Genomic DNA, 22104 nt, shown 5'->3' on the forward strand with positions numbered 1-22104 from the left:
TATATCAATAAAAACTAAATTCATTTACAAAACCAAATCCACATTTTAAGACTACTGTTTCAACATTCAAATCTTACCACTGAGAAATGAGAAATTAGATCGTCCTGAACTGCCATTCTGTAGGGGAGAGCAGAGACTATGAAATTTGAGAAAGGAGTGCCAGGGAAAAGCAGGTGGAAGCAAGAAGGCATTTAATTACTCAGTTTAATCCTTTGTATTCTTATGTAAAAACAAAACAATGTTTTAGAAAAGTTACCCTACTAATCTGGTTTCTTCAAAATAGAAAATAAATATGTGCATGTGAATATCTGTGGTGGAAAGGCCTTATAAAAGAAAAAAACCCCACATTTTTATTATAATTTTCTTCTCAAAATGTATTGGAGAATAAGGAGGATGGGAAATTGTTAAACATGTCATGTGTTCTCCACAATAGTTTTCTATTTTATAACATATTCATTTGATTCAGAACCTCGATGATATGTTTCCACTGGGTACTCTGGGAACTCTCTAACTCTGGCTGTGGAAGCCTGGTCTTTGCCTACTGTTGGAACAAAGGGTAGAGGACATTTTGAACTTTCTTTGCTTTCTTTGTTTCCTTTTTTAATTTCTCAAGAGGCAAAAGAAAAGCATCACGAAAGATGCAGATTCTTTGAAGGTTATTTGATATTGAGTTAAAAGCTCAATATTTAGAGATCATCTGAAAGAAAACAAAACTTTTGAAGAGTGCTTGACATTCTTTAAAGTTCTAAACAAGAAGGTAAAATAATTTGACAAAACATTTATTTAGAGAGAAAATATTTCAAGGGTATTTTCAAAAAGCATAAATTAAGCTGTGAATACATTACGTTTGAATTTAACTCTGTGGTGGAAAACATATTCTGTTACTTATGAATTGTGTGTGGGTATTCCTTTCTTCCTGATCTAGATGGAGAGTCCCTGGGAAAATAAATCCTGTGTGCCACTACATTCCCGCCTTCCTGTGGCCTGCTAACTGTTGCCAGAAAAAAGGAAATCTGTGCCTGATACTCTGTGCCAAATTCCTCTTCTTATCAACCTTGGTACTTAGTTATCGCGTATAGGGCTTGTAAGAAATACCCAGAACTAAAGCTCACATTTCATCAATTGTTCTCACTGCTCTCTGTTACCTAGCATATCTTAGTAAAAGCATTACTTATATTTTCCTAACTCTAACAACGAGAACAAGCAAATGACTTTAACTATGATTATAATATGAATGTGATATAAACTTTCTAATTAGAATATTCTTAGAATGCAGAACATTTCATTATCTGCAATTTTATTATATATAACACGCTCTGCTTGTTAACGAGGAAGCATTATTTGGTTTCTTGTTTGCTTCTGTATCTAATTTCTGACCAGTTCATCTTGATTAACAAAGCTGCACATAGTTTGGAAACTGGTTTCTTTAGGGTGGATCGACAGTAGAACAAAACAGGTCTTTGTGGGAACTTGTCCTGTGAGTGATGTGTGAAGCAGTATAAATGGAGATGTTGTACAGAATTCACATGACTAACAGGCACTACTGCAAAATTCAACTTGATTTTCATGTGTTAGGAAATGAATGAGAGTAAGAAGGAGAATGAATAGTACTTTCACTTAAAAATAGTTGCAGAAAGAAAGAAAATTGTGTATCTTGTTTTACTGTATTTTGACAAACTAGCAAAGTGAATTCCAGAGATGTGAGCAATGAAAGCTAAACCCTAGTCCTAGGACGACTCATTCCACCTGGCGCTAAGGAGATGGCAATCTTGCCTTATTCACACCTATGTTACAACTAATTAATTAATGTTAATTAATGTTAATTAATTTTAGCATGTCCCTCATGGTAGAAGATCGTAGGTTATTAAGGTTAAGATTTAAGCACGTCCAAATATAAGATCAAAACAATTTCATAAGTACAAAAGTCTTTAAAGATCATTTAGTTTAACAAGCTACTTTCCAGATCTTTAAAGGAAAAAAAAATCTTCAAGGGAAGATTCCACTGAACTTAGGATCCTTAGCTAAAGAGGAAAACCTTTTTTATCAAGTGAATATTTTTTTTTAAATCAGAATAAATTTAAGTTGTATCAAGACACTCCTACTTTATACATAAAGTCTTAAAAACGTCTTAGACATCATTAATTCACACAACTATTTTATAGTAAATGTGGTTATCCCTGCTTTAAACATTCTGTTATCAGACAATGCATCTTTGGTAATATAATACAGCAATCCCAAAAAAGAAATTGAGTGAGGACTTCAACTCCCAAGAAGGTAGGAAGAGCAAACTGTAAATATAACATCCGTATCTACATGCTGATGCTGAAAACTATTTTATAAAAGGTAAAGTATCATTTACCAGAAGGAAGATACTACTGTGGGGGAAAAGGAATTTGAATATCATTCAAGAGCAACTAATATAATCTTTCATTAGGATTTTTTTTAATATCATAATTCTGTCAGAAATGCTACAGGTGAAATAATGGCATATTTTACTTCCCTTTATCTACTGAAAAAAAAATTAAAAAACGAAATTCTCAAGGAAAATGCCACTTCTAACCACTGCTGAAAATCCATTTCCACGTTCCATTTGCTTGTTCTTTCCTCTACATTAGCCCTCCCTCCAGTAAGGTATTTGACACTCATATAGTTACAATGTTACTCCAGAAAATAGGATTTTTATATCTTATTTAATTATATTTAAAAGTATTTATGTTTTAATTTTCTTGTAACATTCCCTTATTCTAATTTGGTTAGAGGATAAAGGATCTCTGGATTTGGGAGCAAATACTTGCAAGACTAATAATAATAATGTGAAAATCTGTTTTTTAGGTTGTGACTTTCAAATCATAAACTGTATTATTTTAAATACTTTTAATATGACTAGAACATTGTTGGCATAAGGTATCTTACAAAATAAATACAACCGAAAAATAGATGAAGGAATCAGGTTGAGGGAAAAATGCGAGTAGGCAGGAAAAATTACGCAGCAGTCAGGAGCAAGCTGGGACGTCACCTGCTAGAGCTGGGCCACAAGTGAGATCTGAGCTTTCCAGCAGCCAGCAAAACATAAGCTCTGCTCCCCTCCCTGACTCAATGTCTGTAATATGCCAAAAATCCAGTTTCTCAGAAGCAGCACAACTATTCTTGTTCTTGAAACCCACAGTTTCATCTTTCCCAGAAAGGACACTATAGATACAGTAAGCAATGCTCTCAAAATATCCTTACAACACAAAGCATTTCACAGAGCTGTTTTTGATACCGGTTCTCAAAGTAGGCCAGAGTTAAATAATGCCAAAACACAGTATGGTAAAAAGGTTTTTCTCGGGGTGCAATGTAGGTACAGATGCCTGATATTCATAGGATCTATAAGAATGCACTGTATATCATAAGACCATCTTCAATAAATACTATTTCTCTCAACAAAGTTCTAAAAACATTCACCTCTATTATAAAAAATTTCAAACATGTAGAAAAAAGTTAAAACAATAATACTAACGATTAGCCATAGACATACTATCTAGAGACAACTGTTAACATTTTACCTATTTGCTTATGTGTGTGGACACTTAAAATTAAGTTGCAGACATCAAGACACTTCACCTCTAATCATCTGTATCCTAGAAATACTTTCTCCTGCTCCTCCACAATATCTTTACCACACCTCAGAAAAATGAAAAATAACTCCGTAATGTCACTGAATGTTGTCAGTCTATATTGAAATTTCCTCAGCTGCTCCCAAAATGTTTTTTAGAGCTGTTCCCCCCAAATCAGGATCAAATCAGTATTCAAGTACTGTTTGTTATCTCTCTTTTCATCTAGAAGGGTCTCCCTATTTTATCCTCTATTAAACTGATGTTCTTGACAATACCAGGTAAGTTGTCTTAGAGAATATCCCACATGCTATATTTGTCTGACTGTTTTCTCATGGTGTAATTTAACCCATTGCTTTATCTCCTATATTTCCTGTAAAGTGGCATTTAGGTTTAAAGCCTTGATTAGATCCAGGTTTAATATTTTTGGATAAGAATAGTTCATATGTGCTGTTGCTGCATACTTCATATTACTCCAAGTCAGGAGGCACATAATATCCACTAGCTCATACGTCCACTAGTTAATAATGTCCCCTGGGCACATAATGTACACTAGTCCACATAATGTACACTAGTTCTCCCCTGGTTGGCAATGCAAAATTTGACTGATCACTTGGTTAAGGTGGTGTCTACCCAGATCTCGTCAAATTATAATGATTAGCAATAATTTATGGGGATCATGTCAATATACTATTATACCATAACAACATTTCACTTCATGATTTTAGCATCCATTCAAGATCCTTTGTCTGAATCAATCATTTTAAATGCTAACTCTATCATTCTTTCTACATTACTCAAATTTTAATAAAAAGTTGCCAGCTAAAGACAGTTTTGAGGTATAATATACATATGGTAATATTCAACCATTTTAGGTGTATAATTCTATGAAAATGACAAGCAAAATATAAAACATTTTTATCACTACAAAAAGTTCCCTTTGCTCCTTTGTTGTCAATCTCCTCAACCACCCCTCTGTCAACACTGATTTTTTAATGTGCTGCTATAGTTTTGCCTTTTCCAGAACGTCACATAAATGGAATGACAAAGTATACAGCAATTTGAGGAGCTCATTCCTTTATTGGTGAATGGTATTCCATTGCCTGGATGTACTATAGTATTTATTCATTCACCATTTGAAGGACATTCTGAGTTGTTTCTAGTTTCAAGTGCTAATCAATATTTGCATACAAGTTTTTGTGTGGACAGGTTTTTATTTCTCTTGATTTAGTATCTAAGAATGGTATTGTTGGGTTGTATGCTAATTTTATGCTTAATTTAATAAGAATCTAACAGTTTTTCAAAGTGGTTGTACCATTTTGTGTTCCCACAAGCCATGTATGAAGATCCAGTTTTCCCACAGCCCTCCTAATGCTTAAAATTGTAAATATGTTTTTATTTTAGCCATTTGAATAGGGGTGTAGTGTTATCTCATTATGGTTTTAATATGCATCTCCCTAATAACTAATAATGTTGAACATGTGTTTACTTGCCACTGTATATTTTCTTCGGTGAAGTGTCTGCTCAAATCTTTTGCTTACTTTTTAATTGGGTTGTTTGTGTTCTTATTATTGAGATGTGCGAGTTCTGTATATATTCTGGCTACCAGGTCTTTATCGACACATGCCTTACAAATATATTCTCCTAATCTGTGCTTTTATTTTCATTATCTTAACAGTGTTTTTGTAAGAGAATACCTTTTTAACTTCAATGAAGAACAATTTGTCAATTTTGTTTTTTATAGATCACGCTTTTTGTATCAAATCTAAGAAGTCTTTGAAGAATCATAAAGATTTTCACTTATGTTTTCTGGAAGTTCAGTAATTTTAGGTTTTATATTTAGTCTATGATCCATTTTGAGATAATTTTTGTACATGGTACAAAATATGGGTAGAGGTTCTTTTTTTTTTTTTTTTGCTGAGGAAGATTCGCTCTGATGTAACACCTGTTGCCAATCTTCCTATATTTTGTATGGGGGTCATTGCCACAGCATGGCCACCAACAAATGGTATAGGTCTGTGCCTGGGAATCAAACCTGGGCTGCCAAAGCAGAGTGCACCGAACTTAACCACTAGGCCACAGGGCCAGCCCCAAGGTTCTTTTTTATTATATATGGATGTTCAAGTTCCAGCACCACTGAAGTGCTTTTGTATCTTTGTTAAAAATTAAGTCTGTGATGGGGCTGGCCTCATGGCTGAGAGGTTGACATCGCATGCTCCGCTTCGGCGGCCCACAGTTTCACCAGTTCAGATCCTGGGTGTAGACATGGTACCACTTGTCAAGCCACGTTGAGGTGGCATCCCACATAGCTCAACTAGAAGAACCTACACCTAGAATATACAGCTGTGTACTTGGGGGCTTTGGGGAGAGGAAGAAGAAGAAGAAAAAAAATTTAAGTATGTGAAGGTCCATTTTCTGGACTCAATATTCTATCACATTAACCTGTGTCTACTCTTTCACCAGTGCTACCCTGTCTTGATTACTCCCGCTTTATGTAAGTCTTGAAATCAATACTGTGCATCCTCCAACTTTGTTCTTTTCAAAATTGTTTCAGCTATTCTAATTCCTTTGCTTTTCCATATACATTGTGGAATCAGCTTGTTGATTCCAACAAAAAAGCTTGCTATGATTCTGATTAGGATTACATTGAAACTATAAATCAATTTGGGGGAGAATAGCCATCTTAACAATATTAAATCTTCCATTCCATGAACATTGCATTCCTGGGATAAACTTTGTTTGTGATGTATTGTCCTTTTTATTTGCTGGTGAACACATTATGCTAATATTTTGTTCAGGACTTTTGCATCTGTGTTCAATGAAAGATATTAGTCCGTAGTTGTTTGGGTTTTTTTATTATAATGTCTTTGTCTGGTTTTGGTGTCTAGCTCAGTTGCTAGAGAATTCATGTGCAAGGGACTTAAAATAGGAGTAAAGATTTTATATGTCTTAGAAGAACACTAGAGTATTAAAAATCTTATAAAGCTCAAACTGTATTTTTAAATATTTAAAAGTACATTTACTTGTTTAAAAGTGCTTTTTGTCACTAATTCAGAAAAAAAACTATCCTAACTAGATGGAGCTCAGTTTCTTATAGCTAGCTTTCGGTTTGATCATACTTACAGAACACTTTTAGAATCAATTTTATAAGTAGATAAGTATGAACGGGGCAGGGGAGAGCACAGGATTCAAACTTCACATAGAAATCTCCTTTGTATTCTGTCCAGTGGTCTGCAAACTTTGTTTATCTCCCTACTGCTTAGTTTTGCAACTAGTTCTTTCCCTTTAATATTTTTTTTCACTGTGTATTAACAATGGTACACTATATTGTATGATTTTATTATGAAAAGAATTTGCTACTTTTTTTTAAAGATTTTTTTTTCAACTTTTTGTCCCAAAGCCCCCAGGTACATAGTTGTGTATTTTTAGTTGTGGTCCTTCTAGTTGTGGCATGTGGGATGCCGCCTCAGTATGGCTTGATGAGCGGTGCCATGTCTGCGCCTGGGATTCGAACTAGCGAAACCCTGGGCCGCCGAAGTGCAGCACGCGAACTCAACCACTTGGCCACAGGGCCGGCCCCAAGAATTTGCTGCTTTTGTAGATGAAAAACTACTGATCAATTTTATAGATTTAAGACAATATGAGCATTTACGTCTAAATATTCACATTATAGAAATTTTATAAACATACAGATAAAAAGACAAGTTTCATCACTCAGAGATTATATTCGCCACCATTTCAAGGATATATATTTACAGAAATCTGCATTTTTTCTGTACCTGTTGTTTTATAACTTGTCATTAATTTTTGTCATATTAATACATATACTTTTAACGCATATTTTTATTGGCTGCATTATATTCTCTCAGAGAAATACTATCATTTACTTAACCTATTCCCTATCATTTGACAGTTTGGTTGTTTCCAATTTCTGACTGAAAATATAGTTTTTAAATGTGTTACATTATAAACATCAGGAAACTTCCAATGAAATTTGAATTGCAAATTCTCATCACATTATATTTACACATAACAACTTCTGGTTCTATTTCAATAAGAGTAAAAATACCAGGAATTTTATCAGAGGCAAAAACTCATAGTAAAGAATAATTGTCCCTTTCTTGAATCAAGTACATCATTATTTGGATAATGATGTTAACACTATCTATAAAAATTTGCTTTGTTTTATTCTGGCACTTAAAACTTTAAGACACTGCCATTTTTCTTTTCAAATAAGGAATTTAAAAATATCCCTGCTATAATCAACTTAATAGCACATTTACTATCGACAGAACACTGCTAGTATATGATCCAGGATATCAACATTAAGTTCTAGTCACTTAAAACTTTCAAACCTACAAAATCTGTTTTAATGTGATAAGAAGTAATAGTCTGAATGTCTATTACTCTCAGAAATACCTTATTTGGATAAGTTACTGAGTCTTACTATTTTTATGTATTTTATTATTTCACAAAATGAGCTAGTCATATAAATAGCTCAGAAATACTTTTGAAATGAGTTCTAGTAGTAAAATTGCTTTTATTGTCATTTAAGGAAAAATATAAAATCAAAGTTACTATAGGCTTACTTCTTTTTAGGAGATTACATTTGTTCAATATAGCTAATTATAGATTAGCTGTCAACATTTATAAGAAGTTTTCACAAAAAATTCAGCCTGAGTCTCCTGTAAGCAAAATATTACCCTAGTTCTAAAATATCCATATGCATACATCAAATACAGAAATGTTACCAATATTTGATTTTTACTGTATAAAGTTTTAATTAAAAGAACCTAAGACATAAAGTGAGGTATATTTCTACTCTAGCTAAAATAATTAATTTTCTTCCCTAAAGTCTAGTCCATTTTCCTCCCATACACTCTATATTCATCACAAGTCCTTCAAACACCAATACCAAACCGAGGGAAGTGAAAATATATGATAGAGATACTCAAAATGCTACTCTTGTTCAATATACTTACATAAGCTTTTTCTAGTCAAGAAATAATATTTGATTCCCTCTCCCACTTTCTTTGCTACTACTGGAATCTTTAACAAATGACATCTGCGAAAATAAACAATTGCATTTTCATCCAGAGACTGAATATAAAATGAGTTCTGATCATCCTGAACAGAAGACTATTCTCTCAATCAGCGGGCAGAGCTATTGTCTGTGCAATTATACAGAGAGGGTCTATGTACAAACCACCCAAACTACACAGTGATTTATTTCAGCAGCCAAGCAAACTACTCAGATTTTCACTGACAAACTTAAAGCAAAAAGACACTTAAATGGAGCCACACCTGCCTACAGGCAGGAACATGCTGTTGCAGTATCTTCTTCTGGCAGTAAAGAAACCTACTAAGGAAACAACTTTTTTCCAAAGTATACTTCACTCATTTACTGTTAAAGAAAAATTAAAATAAGGTGGTGCTGTGTATTCTGACAAGCAAATGTTTCTGAAAGATTCTAACAACCAAAACACTGCACTGATAAACCAATCGCATCTTTAAAAAGTGTAGTCAGTTGGAACAAAGAGTACTCTGGTATGAAGGTTTTTTAGTACTCCCTTGTTTGTTCTAACAGGTACAATCCAGAAAATGTAGAATTCACGTTATGAATGGTAAAAAAAAATATTTTTATGGAAGGACCCACAATGCAATCCTAAAAACAAATTACAAGCAGAACATAGAAGGAATAATCTCCTGCTGACAAGGGAAATTTGCCTTACAATTAAAACACAGGCACTTAGTATTTTAAAATAAGGTGCTTTCAATTATCTTTGAGCCATCTTCATTATAAACTATCGGACATTTTTAGCAAATAGTCCTAGAACAACTTCTTTAAATAGAAATAAATAGCTTTATTGTTAGAGCAGTTCTATGGAAAGTAAGCCTTTCCTTCCTCAAAATTTTGCTGTAAAAGGTCAATGTGTGATCCCCACTTTCCCTTCTGGTCAATTTTTCCACAACGTCCCCAACTTTGTCTTCTACTTTATATCCCCCCACTTCCTTACATCAGGTCCTCATTTCCAAACTGTGTTACTCAAGCAGTCTCCCAAATAAAAGATGGATTAGAGGGTAAGGACGATAGAGAAAAGGGAACCAAACTGTCAACAGCTACGTTTTAACAGGCATCTGTCCTTATCCCTCCTCTGGTCAGAAACTTCCATTCCTTAAGGCACTCCTGCGACTGGCATTCAGCACTCTCCACAGTGCGATCCCTACTTCCCCTTCTGGTCCTATCCCATTTCTCCTCCCCATGCACCTAAGCACTCCCAAGTAAACAAGTCTGGTAGGAGAGAAACCGCACTCTGCCTCCTCCTAAGTCTTTGCTCTGCCTACAATGCATCTCCTTTTGCTCAACGTTTGCAAGCTGAAGTTTAATTCTTCATTCAAATTTCAGCTTTGCCTTCAATGCAATCCTCCAAAATCCCCTGTAGTATTTCCCATCTCATTCAACTCAGAAAATGTAGACAACATCCACTATGGCCAGGCATATATTAGATCCTAGGGATACAGTTTTTTAAAAAGAGAGAGTTAAGGTCCTTGCCGTTGGAGCTGCTAAGCAGGCAAATAAAGAGAAAGCTTTGGCAGGGTGGAAATTATTAGGACAGAGATAAACAAAGGGTGTTTTGCGATTATCCTCTGCCTAACAAAGTCCACGTGCCAGTGCACAGGGAAGGCCACATGGAAGCATGAGAAAGCATATGGCCCTTTTGGAAAATTGCAAGCAGTTAGGAAGGACTGAACAACAGGGTGTGAGGAGAATAGGAGGAATAAGCTAAATTATTAGAGAACTTGCTTGCCAAGCTAAAGAATTTAGACTCTTAAACAGGGAAGGGACTTAACTGGATAAGACCCTAAGCAGCAATTAAAGACAAGACTAGAGGGAAGTATGGCGATCAGGAAGGAAGTTGCTGCAGTAACCTAGAAATGACATACTAAAACACTAAATTTGGCTGTGGCAGTGGAGATAGGAAGACGGGCATAGACATGAGATAGTAAAGATGAAGAAATGATCTAGATTCAGTAAATGGTTAGAGAAAAGATGACTAGTATAGAGTTGGGGCAAAGCCAAGACTCCAGGAAAGAGTGACTTTTAAGCCAATTCTCAAACTTTAGGGTACATACAACCCAGCTGGAAAACATAAAAGTCAGATTTCCAGGCCCCACTCCCTGAGACTGTTTTTTTGTAACTTAGCAGTTTCTGTTGCACAGACCACAATTTGAGAACCTGTGGTTAAGGGACAGGGAAATGCTCTAGAGCAAAAAAGAGGCCAGACAGGGTAGGCTTCTGTGATGACAACCCCTCCCCCTCCCACCTTCCCAAGATAGATCTAAATGCACAAAGCAAGAGTAAGATCCTTGGAAAGCTGGTCATGCAGACTAGTGCATCGGTCTGAGGATCAAATGCAGGGGAAGGTAATTACCAGAGAAGTGGTATGCGTGGTCCATGTTACCATGTGTGTTACTCAAACCATGGGTGGTTTGAGGACCATATATGTTAGAGCCACTTGCAAGGCTTGTTAAGCATAATGATTTCTGGATTCAACCCCAAGATCTACTGATGGAGAATTTCTGGTGCCTGGGATTCTGCATTTTATTTTATTTTTATTTAATTTATTTCAACCTGAACACAGAGTTTATAGCAGCTTTATTTATTTATTTTTTTTTGTGAGTAAGACTGGCCCTGAGCTAACATCTGTGCCAATATTCCCCATTTTATGTGGGACACCATCACAGCATGGCTTGATGAGCTGTGTGTAGGTCTATGCCCGGGATCCGAACCTGCAAACTTGTGGTCACCGAAGCAGAGTGTGTGAACTTAACCACTATGCCACTGGGACGGCACCTAGATTCTGCATTTTAAACAAGCTTTCCAGATGATTCTTAAGCATGATAAAGTTTAGGAACCACTGCCCTAGGCAGCTGAAGCAAGTTAACATTTCTGGAGAGAAGAATGTTTCCTACCTCACCTCTGCTGCTGGCAGTATTACTATTAAGGAGGTGATATACTTTTCCTTAGAAAGAAAGTTACAATTATTATAGTTGAAACACCACTGGTTAGTCTAGATGAGAAATAATAACAATAATAAATGACATTTATGTAGTATCTTCTGCTTAAAAATCAATATTCACAGTGAATTATATTATTTCTGCACAACTACCTTGGGGGATAAATAGTATTATTCCTATTTTAAAGATGAAGAAACAAATCCAGACAGGTTTAATAATCTGCTTATGACTACACATCTACCAAGTAACACAACCAGGGCTCAAGACCATGCCCTCTGCCTCCAAATTCTGTATCCTGCCCCACTAGTCCATACTGTTCTCCCTCAGAAACTAAATCTCAGTCTGATTTCTAGTTTCACCATTGACAGCATCAATTTCTGTGGGAAGATGCACTGTGATTACAACCAAGTGGCTTAAAGAAAACCTTGCAACATACAGTGTAACAACTTGACTGCCTGTTCCTATACTGATACATTCTTACAACGTATCAAACATCCGAAATAGTCTCCAGAATAATCTCAGACCTCACAGGAAAAGCTATGTTAGAGACATAAATCAGGAATCTGGAAGAGCTAGTATATAAGAAGCTTTTCTAAAATTTTATATCAAAACATATCACCCCAAAATATACTTATTGTAGATTCTCACTCTGCATGTCTGAAGTCCCTTAATTCAGACATGGTTCACACTGGTACAGAACTGTATACAAACCATCTGTTTTCTACTCTGATTTCCTCATGGTCAGGAAAAGTAGAATTTATATCAGTAGTTTCTGGCCTTTACTTCTATTCCTGGAATTGAAATCAAATTTAAACACGTTGAAAACTAGGAAATTATTTCCTCTTCACTCTTTCCCTGCCTTAGTTATGAGATCAAATGTCAGACTAAATCTCAATTAGCTAGGGAACCTAAAATTAGGAACATGCTAGGAAATCTGTGATTCCTAAATCAGTGACTCTCAATCTTTGTTTCTGCCTCTACTGTTCACATCCCTATAACACTCTCATCACCAAATATAAAAAATAGTATATCTTATTTAACAGGAGGAGAATAATGAGTATTTGGGGGAAAGACAGGGAAAGAGATCCCGATACATTCTCTTTCAACAGAGGCTGTCTATATCAAGATTAAAGGAGACAGAGCTAAATACATGTTTCTTCTCAAGAGATCTTCTACCGTACTTATCATTTAACTCCCTGCTTAGTTGTTTACAATTCTTAGTCCATATTCTTCTGCTTACTCAAGTCCTTGGGTGATTTCACATGCCTTGGACATGTCTATACTTTGGTCAGGTGTCTAGACAAAAGCATGCTTAGGGAAGAGTTATTTATTTACATGGCTTATTATAAAACAGGTCTTTTTGGTTTTCATTATAAAAATAACAGCAAACTAAATAATTTTTACACAGAAGACTGCTATCATAAATCTATAAACCACATGCCTAATCCTTTATAAAAATTCTCCCTGCTGCTATTCTTAGAACATTCCTGTGGTTAGGGGCAGGCATAATTATCTTCATTTTGCAGATGAGAAACCTGAGGCTCAGAGAATTAAGAGATTTGTTTGAGGTCACACAATTAATCAGGAACAGCAGAGGCAGAATCCATAAAAAGATGCCTTTTAGTTTAGGGCATTCTATTAAAGTTACAAGTAGAAAGTGTTCCCCTACAGCTTTCAAGGTTTTCTAGATATTAAAAGGAAAAAAAAAAAAAAGAAAAGCACATAATTTTGCAGAGTCCACAGTTCCATTTGTACTGTGTTTTGACTCAAATTCTAACACTGATATATTAGTTGTTTTGCAAATAGGGCCAAACCTGCTGGCTTGTTCCTAAGGTAACCTTGCAGGATTATACATCATTTGTTTAAAAGGACAAAACAAAATTCCAAAATTAGAAAAATTCATTTAGGAAAGAAAATATCTTTGCTAAGCAATGTTCTAAAAGAGAAGGATTTACTTTTCTGTCATGTTCTTCACCGATTTTCAATACACTGAGACCTAAACAATAAAGGCAATGAAGTGGTGAGCCCCATGGGCCAACTATGTCCAATTCAATTGGAATGCAGAAGGCCCTACTCAGGCAGCAACTGGGCAGTGTCATGAGGCAACACACAGGTTTTTATACGCACTCATTAAAAGTTAGTCACAATTTGAGATCTTGTCCAACCGGTATGGTATGCCCCAAGTTAGAGATCTTAAAAGAGACAAACTACTGACTGACCATTGTTTACCGTGTATTAAACAAAAAAGAATGATATTCATTTCCTCCTGATGGCATATTTAGGAATTTATAGATTTAACCCTTTCAAGCATAATAATTGGTAATGTCCAGAAACCAAATGAATTGATCTTTTAAAATAAATAAACATTGTAAGTCATTTACTTGGGGGCAGGAATACCAGGACAATTACCATATTGGAGCTAGCAAACTTCTTCAAAGAGAGTGCTTTGTTCTAGGCATATTAATGTCCTAAGAATGACCTACGTCTGCAGACAATTGATTCAGGAGTCAAGCCCCATCAGAAAAAATTAGGTTTGTGCCATGGTTCGTTTAGTTTAGAGCTCAGGAGCCATGTGTGACTTACCTAACGTCAGTCGAGAGCATCTTCTCATTCGCAAAAAAGAAAACAAAGCTATTTTTGATGACAAGAATATAAAAAGCTAAGGGATAAAATTAAGGTATGTTCTGAATGAAGGATACAAATCACCTATAAGAAAACATTACTACATTTTATTTCTATAGTTTTTTTAAAATCTGAATTTGTCCTGTGATGCTTCTCATTTTATTCTCACGTCATCCCTGTGTGGAAGGAAGAAAGTGGTATTGTTACCTACTGTTATTCTAATTTGTAGAGTAGATATAACTTACCCACGGTTACAGAGGGAGCGACTCAGCTACCCCAGGAGTCTGAGCAGTCTACTCCTGGTGTTGCCCTGACTCCAAGCTTAGGATCCTTCCGACATGTCAAACTATAAAAAGCGTCACAGGTTAGAATTAAATACAGCTTGTATCATGACCATCTCTGTGCCTACAGGAATAATTTGAAGAAGTATGAGCTGGTATATGCTCAGTACCATGCTAGGCATCTCAAGGATTCAGAAGATTTATGATGCATGGTCCCTTCCTCACGGTGCTTAAAATCTAGTTGGAGAGACAAAAGTAATGGGCATGAAGGAAATCTGGTGAGCAAGCAATATTTGTGAGAGTTAAAATGGTGTCTAAACTAACAGATTAACTGGCTGGCTTCTGCAAACTGAGCTTTCAGAAAGATTTGGATTGAGGGGGAGTCACCTGAGATCCAGGGCTGACTGAGAGCCTTACAGATTCAAAGACTCAAGCATTTCACTCAGCCCCAAACCAATGGGACAAAGTGAGGGAGTCAGGTATCTCTACTAGTTGTGGCAAATTTGCAAAGGTGTCACAGAATGGGAAAGGCATTTTATGTTTTCAAAGACTGTTGTTAATCTTACGTAAAGTTAGTCCTCAAAAGGTCAAAATCTAAAGTGATACACAAACTTAATTTAAAACAACTCATCTTCCTTCATATCTTCCTTGTACCTCTTCCAGTCATGTATTAAAACTAGAAATGGGGTCATCCACAAGCAGAAGCGGAAGAGATCATGGACAGATCTTCACACAGGCCATTATGTTTCAGCCTTTCCTGAAATGTATGTGGCTTGATAATGGACAAAGAATATGATGATTCAGATGACTGCTTCTACAGAGAGGAGAAATTCCACATTTTTAATGCTAGATTATATGAATAATATTGTAGTTCAACTTTTTACATTACTTGAACTAAAAAGACACTTCAAACTCATAATTCAGCTATTTTAAACCAAAAGCCTTTCCTTTATTATAAGAAGGTCTTACTAAAATTACTGATTTGCTCACTATTGCTTCTTACACACTGGTCTTCTCTCCCCAGCTAGGCTATCAACACCATGAAGGCTAGAACAAGACCGTATCCTCATCTCCATACTGCCTGGCGCAGACACCAAGCAAATAGTAGGCACTCAGACTCTAAAACGTTGATGGTGATACTGATTTTTCTCCTCTATGGCTTCTCCACCACCCCAAACAAGACAAGATCTTTAGCTTGCTTTTATTTTTAATTTCTAGGTTTGACTGAAATCTGAAACTATGGGTACAGATTTTGTCTTCCAAAAAATTTACATATAATATTTTATCATTCACATAAAACTACAGCTCTAACTTTCATTGCCATATTATCAATGATTGTTTAACGTTAATCCCAGTTTAACTAGATTCTTGGTTCACCGCTGTGTCTTCTGCCACCAATCTTCTTATATTCTGGGGTACATCCCTAAGTACATACATGTTGTTTTTACAAACTTTCAGTCTGGATGATCCTTCTGCCTTGACATCTGAGCCATAGCTTAGCTTATAAAGAACTCTAAGTTAAAAATACTTTCTGTACAGTACTTTGTAAACCTTGCCCTATTTTTCACAAGTAGCAGATAAGAAGCCTGATGCCTACAGGATTACAGTTGCTTATAGGTAACCTCTTTTTTCCTTCTCTCTGGAAGCTGGTAGGGACTTCTTTCTATCCCTGGAGTTCAAAAATATCACCATGATATGTCTAGAACCCTTCTATCTGAAGGCCTAAGATTTTCTTCAACTTTGGGAAATTTGGGGTTTTTTTCTTTACTCTTTATCATTTCTTCCTGACCCCCCTTGCCTTCTGGATTACTTTTAGACAGATAGTGGCTTTCCTAGCTCAATCCTCCATATCTCAAATTTCATCTCATCATTTTGATCACTTTGCCTTTTAGACTAGTTTTTAGATGAATCCATTGGCTTGATCTGTCAAATTACGAATTTAGTCTTCATTCTTGTCCATACTACTCATTCAGCCACCCTATTAATATGTTTGCTTTACATTTCTGCAGCCACAGTGTAGTTTTTAAGAAATGCCATAGGCTTAAAAAAACAAGAAACCCAGCAGTCTATCCTTGCTTCATAGATTTTGAGAGCTTCTTGAATCATTAAGTATGGTACCAATTTCACCTTTTAAAAGGCCCTTATGTACCGTATGTATGTATTACCTCTGTTACCTGGGTGTGGGAGGTAGGGTGTTCAGTCACCCACCTCATGGGTTTGATTTTCCTAAAAAGTTTACTGCTTCTCAGTAGTTTGCTCATCTTTATACACGAGGGCCTAGATCTGCACTATCCAATATGGTAGCCACTATCCTTATGTGGCTATTTAAATGAGTTAAAATAAATAAAATGAAAATTCAGTTCCTTACTTGAATTGGCAACATTTCAAATTCTCAATAGGTACCTGTAGCTAGTGGCTACCATACTGGATAGCACTGATATGGAATATTTCCATCATCACAGAAAGTTCTTCTGGATAGTACTGGTATAGAATAACCTGTATCTGTTACAGAATGGGTTACTAAAGCAGAATTGAGAATTGCTATTGCTCTGGAAATAAATTTAGATATTAATTATAGATTCCTTGGCTCTGGCTAATAGGATAAAAATTAACAGCTTGATAGCTTTTGCTTTATGCACAGGAAGCATGTTGCCTCCAAGTATAAGGGTTCCTTGTTAAATTCAGAGACCAAAAATGATCAGGAATGTTGCTGTGCTTTTGTCTTTCATGGCATTTGCCCACTTTAGAGAACTGTTCTTCTGACTTTATCTTCAGGGCAAACGCCAAAGAAAGCCACTTGGTGAAAAGGATTGGTACAGATCTTGTTAATTCTGATACTGGCATTATTCTAGGGTTTTACTAGAAAAATCTTGACTTCCATCTGTATCGTATTACAGATTCATAAATGGTGTAGTTGCATCAGTCTAATCCTATCTATTTTATATCTTAACTTTCCTTAATGTTCTTTTCTGCTTTTTCAGTTTTCTAATATTGTAGTTTTATTTTTTCCTCTGTCATTTCACTGAAATTTGAAGAAAACAGAAAGATAAATGCATGTTTTCAGTCAGCCATTTTGAATTAGAAGACTTAGTAAAATTTGACTGATTTTTCTTACTGGGTAGCAAAAAGAAGGCCGTAATAAAGGTGTCCCTAGAGAATCCCTACAATTAGGGTTAACTATCACAGTAAACCAGGGAGTTTTTTATTTCAGTACACTAGAGAACAGTTCACGATGAAATATACAAGGGTCAAACAACTGCCCACGGGTCAATAATAAAGAGCTTAAATAAAGCAACAGCATCACATACATAAAAGTAACCATAATATTTTTTTAATATAAATAATAGATGACAACTTATCCCACACAACCATTCTAGCTTTATTAACAACTAGATCTTGCATTATGTCCTGTAAGCATTTATGTTTACAGGAAACGTGATATCACATTACTATAATGTCTTGTGATAAAGGCTAACGATGATACAGGCTAATGATGATCTAGGCTAATGATGACATAGAGAACATTCACATATACAGGTATATACCATGATGTCAAATATATTACTCAAATTGATGACTTCAGTGACATGAGTAATTTCAAAACAAACAAGTCAGCCACCTGGTGAGAGAGGGCTGAGCATTTAATAATATATAACTCTTCACAGAACAACAAAGCATTTAAAATAATCCCTAGCTTAGCTTGGTAGTTCATATCCATGATGTTGTAAATGGCTTACAACACCAAATGACCTTCAAAACCAGATATGACTAATTAAAGTTACAATAGAATTCTACTGCTGATAGACCAGCACCGAAAATTATTATACATACATAGTTCCACCACCTATAAGAAACACTTCTTTGTTAACGACATATGTCTCTGGAAAAGCAAACACAACCAAAAAAGAAAATATGTCATACAACTTAGTTCCAAAGGACAAGGTGAATAATTATATTAATCCCCTATTCCAACTAGAAATGAACTTAATAATATATCCAAGAAATGTTTATCATAAAGTTCGAAAAATGTCATTCAATCTCATGAATAAGCAGATGAATTGGAAGAGAATTAATATTAAGGTTGAAATAATCAGCTTCAAAGCTATGGGAAAGTTCAAATTTACTCTTGATATTTTTAGAAGCCAGAAATGCTACAGTCAAAAAAACTACCATCGAAAAATCAAATCACACCAATTTCTTTCAGCCCAAAGAAGTATTATATGAAGTTTTATTGTATATTTAAGTAGTTAAGATGATCCATCACTACATCCACCAATACTATTTATGAAAAGAGAGGCTGGTCATCCAGGTACCTGTACTTCTCTCTCCTTTGCCCCCAAAAGCTATGACCTCAAGGTTATTCTAAAATACTTTATATTCATCAAGATAATTACATTTGAGGAGGAGAGTGGTAGTGACTATGACAGGCCAGTGACGTTCTCTTGATCTGGGTATTGGTTACATGACTGTGTTCACTTGGTGAAAGTTCACTGAACTCTATGATGATTTTTGCTCTTTTTTATATGTTTGCATGTTATACTTCAACAAAAGTTTAGTAAATGAAAATGTTCCCTATTTAAGTTTTTTCCAATTTTTAAAATAGTTACTAGTCTGAGATTCCTGAATGAAGGATTCATATCATACTCATCTTTTGTCAGTGCTTCATACATAAGAGGGGCTTAATAAAGACAGGTTAATTAACACAGATCAGTAATCAATTGTGCAGTGTCAATAAGAACTACTTGACTTCCATTCCTTCATCCCCATCATAGCACTGCTGCTACAGATGCATAAGTACCATATCACAGAACTGCATGCTACAAGTCCATGAGTAGTTCAAAAAGGCTTGAGTCCCTGTCCTCTGAGAGATGGTATTTGTGCATGGATGTGTGAGGGAAAGAGAAAGAAGCCAAGACAAATACACATACTAAAAACTAATGTGACATGAACCATATGTGTGGTGAGGGCAATAAATGCCATAGGGAAGGAGGGAGACATTCCAGTGGGATTAACCAGGAAAGGCATAACTCAGGAAGCAGCATGTGAGCATGATGAACATCTTAGTAAGATGAAGGAATGGACTAGCATTTCCAGAATGCTTAACACTGCATGCCAGATACCATGTGAGCATTTTCATAAACCTTACTTAACCCTCACGATACAGCTAAACCGACTAAGACTCTCACAGGTTAAGAAATTTGTCTCATATCACAGTCAGTAAATAGCAGAGAATTTGACCTAAATCTTTTGACTCCAAGATCAATGTCTACCACACCATGTTGCCACTGTCTTGAACAAGAGCTTGATACCTTTAGCCAAAAATCCAAAAACTCACATCTGAAATCTGACAAAAAATGACAAGGAATTTTTTTCCTACCCAATGCATACACTTCAAAATATTTTTATTCTTTAAAGTAACCTGACCAAAGCCAAAACAAAACAGACCATATCAGCTTACAAGAATGATGGCCTAAATAGACAGTACTGGAATTTTAATTCACAGCTTGTGATCAATCCATTTGATTGGAAAAACTCTTAAGCCAATCACAGTCTTCTAACCAGAGAGCCAATTACCTGTGAGAGGCTTTCATTCTTATGCTTTTGCCACCACATAATGTAATATGTTCATTTTGGCAATAAGCATAAATACCAATTTATCATCTTGTTTGGGAAAAAAACCTTCACATACTCTTAGCCTCTTCTTGCCCTTCTGTTTATTTTTTATTTTATTTATTTTTTGCTGAGGGAGATTTTCCCCAAGATAACATCTGTTGCCAATCTTCCTCTTTTTTCTTGCTTGAGGAAGATTTGCCCTGAGCTAACATCTATGCCAATCTTCCTCTATTTTCTTAATTTATTTTCTTTTATTTTTTTTGCTCAGGAAGATTTGCCATGAGCTAACATCTGTTGCCAATCTTCTTCTTCTTTTCTTTTTGCTTGAGGAAGAGTAGCCCTGAGCTAACATCTGTGCCAGTCTTCCTCTATTTTGTATGTGGGTTGCTGCCATAGCATGGCTGACAAGTGGTGTAGGTTTGCTCCTGGGATCCGAACCCACAAACTCAGGCCGCTGAAGTGGAGCATGCACAACTTAACCACTCCGCCATGGGGCCAGCCCCTCTCTGTTGTACGAGGACTTTTATTTATTCACTCAAACATTACTGAGGAACCTTCAATGTGTCAAGAACTCTTCTCTCAAAAATGAATAAAAGAGATGTCTTGTTTTCAAAAAGATTCCCCAGTGTAACAACAATTTTACTAGATCCTTTTCATTTCATTTTTTGTTTTCAGATTACTCTCCTTCAACTTCCTAACACACACCTACAAACTCATCAGCACTCATTCTTCCTTTCTGCCTGATTCCATTCTTCTATCTCATTCCATTCAACTTTTCCTTGATCCTTCAACCTCAAGCTGTACCATCTCCTTGAGGATAATACTATTCCAATTATTCCCTATTTCATCCTTTATTTCTGAATTATTATGGTATGCTCCTGTATTACCCTTGTCATAACATTTAACACACTGTTATAATATTTATTTACTTCATTCAATCACCAACTACTTATTAAATATGTCCTATGTACCAACCCACGGTCTAGATATTGAGGATATAAAGAAAATCTTTGCCTTCATGGAAAGCACATTCTGTGGTGGGCTATAAATAATGCAAACAAGTAAACAAACAATATGTCAGAAAGTAATGAGAAGGTTATGAAAATTAAACTAATTTAACAGTTCATAGTTCTGCTGATAAACTGAAACAGAGAATGTGAGAAAAGTCCAAGAGTCAAGGGTGATTCTTATATTTTTGGTTTGAAGAACTGGGTAAACAGTGGAGTTGTTTATGGCGTTGGGTAACACTGGAGAAGGAAAAGGTTTGGGAGAGAAAAATTAAGAGTTCTTTGTTTGCCATGTTAAGCTTGAGATGCCTTTTCGATATTCAAGACTAGAGGTCAAGTAGGTAGTTAAATATATAACAACTCTGCAGCTCAGGAGAAAGGTTGGCCTAGAGTTCCAGATGCGGAAAGTATCAGCATAAAGATGGCATTTAAAGCTATGGCCTAAGCTGAAGGAAGAAACTTTAGGAGAGTGTTTGAAGGGTAAATGCTGCTGAGCGACTGAGTAAGATGAGCACTGAACAATATTAACTAAGGATTTGGCGACAGAGATCAACAACCTCGACAAGAGTGGTTTTAGTAGAATGGTAGGTACAAAAACTATTTGGATAGGGATAGAAGCTGTCTGGGATATAAAGAAGTGGAGAACCATAAGCTTTTCTATAAAGAGGAAGAAAGAAATAGGGTGGAGCTAGAAAAGAACATGCGTTCTGTCTAAGGGGGGCTTTTTGAGAAATTGAAATAACTCATCAGAGATGGAAAGATGGATGATGAAAGAGTCCATGGACAACTGAAGCCTTCAGCCTTTAAGTCCTTAAGCAGGCAAAAGGGAATGAGCTCCAGGGTACACGTGGAGTGACTAGTCTTAGGGAGGGACAGGCACTTCATCCACTATAACAGGAAGGCAGAGTACATGGGTACAGATGCAGGTGGTTTGGTAGATGTGATGGTGGAATAATAGAAAGCTGAAAG

The 22104-nt window shown here is 35.8% G+C and overlaps 1 protein-coding gene across 3 annotated transcripts in view; it reads right to left on the reverse strand.

Annotated features, from left to right (window-relative positions):
• The window catches only part of C23H9orf85 (chromosome 23 C9orf85 homolog), a 225471-nt gene that overhangs the window by 195245 nt on the left and 8122 nt on the right, over nucleotides 1-22104 (reverse strand). The window lies entirely within an intron of this gene.

This window comes from Equus caballus, chromosome 23, assembly GCF_041296265.1.
Source record: "Equus caballus isolate H_3958 breed thoroughbred chromosome 23, TB-T2T, whole genome shotgun sequence".
Taxonomy (NCBI): domain Eukaryota; kingdom Metazoa; phylum Chordata; class Mammalia; order Perissodactyla; family Equidae; genus Equus; species Equus caballus.